The sequence below is a fragment of the Lactuca saligna genome, chromosome 7, assembly GCF_052625555.1.
Source record: "Lactuca saligna cultivar CGN05327 chromosome 7, ASM5262555v1, whole genome shotgun sequence".
Lineage (NCBI taxonomy): Eukaryota > Viridiplantae > Streptophyta > Magnoliopsida > Asterales > Asteraceae > Lactuca > Lactuca saligna.
In genome coordinates, this window is record NC_136423.1 from 36,417,132 (window position 1) to 36,417,956 (window position 825).

The following is an 825-nucleotide window of genomic DNA, read 5'->3' on the forward strand; positions in this document are numbered from 1 at the left end:
TCTTGGTTTTGGGGTGTGACAATATGTAGTCCTAAATTAGAGGACTGAGAAATAACAAGTATTGACCATACTTAAAAGTATAAATGTGGTTTCAAATGATGTGTAGTCGTAACTACCAAAACCAAAAGTGTACAGTAATATCTGTACTCATAGAGATAAAAAGGTGATTTTAAATCGACATAAAACTCATTTAGATTTTAAAAATAAAATCCCGTAAACTTATGGATTGTTATATCCCTATGTGAGTCGCTATAATCATACTATGACTATGTGAACCTGCCACGACGTTCTCAGTGTCGCGAAAAATAAAATGACATTTGTCACCCGTAGACCTGCAGGTCCAACTGTAGCTAGCAGCAAGGTGTGGGGTGTCAAACCCAATATAGATCTATATACAAGTATCACGTTCTCCCTCAAGGATATTCTGATTATAACTACCAGGAATTATATCCCGCACTCGGACGTACGGGGAGAGAGAGAGAGAGAGAGAGAGAGAGAGAGAGAGTCTCACAATATAGGTTAACAAGTTTACGTGAAATGTGTGTGAATATAAATATTTCTTGTATGAATGTACCCTTCTTGTACGAGTGCGTTGAGTGATGTATCATAAACTATACCTATTATAGTTTATCTAAAATGTATGTAATATGTATGAACTCTTTTATGGAAATGTATTAGCGTTATGAATTTGTCAAACTATACTTTTTATAGTTAAATAATACGTGTTCTAAAATGAATGAATAATATTTAATATGAATGACTTAGTTTCAGTTCATAATGATAAACTAACAAGGAAACACATTCAAATATTAGAACTTATGTTTA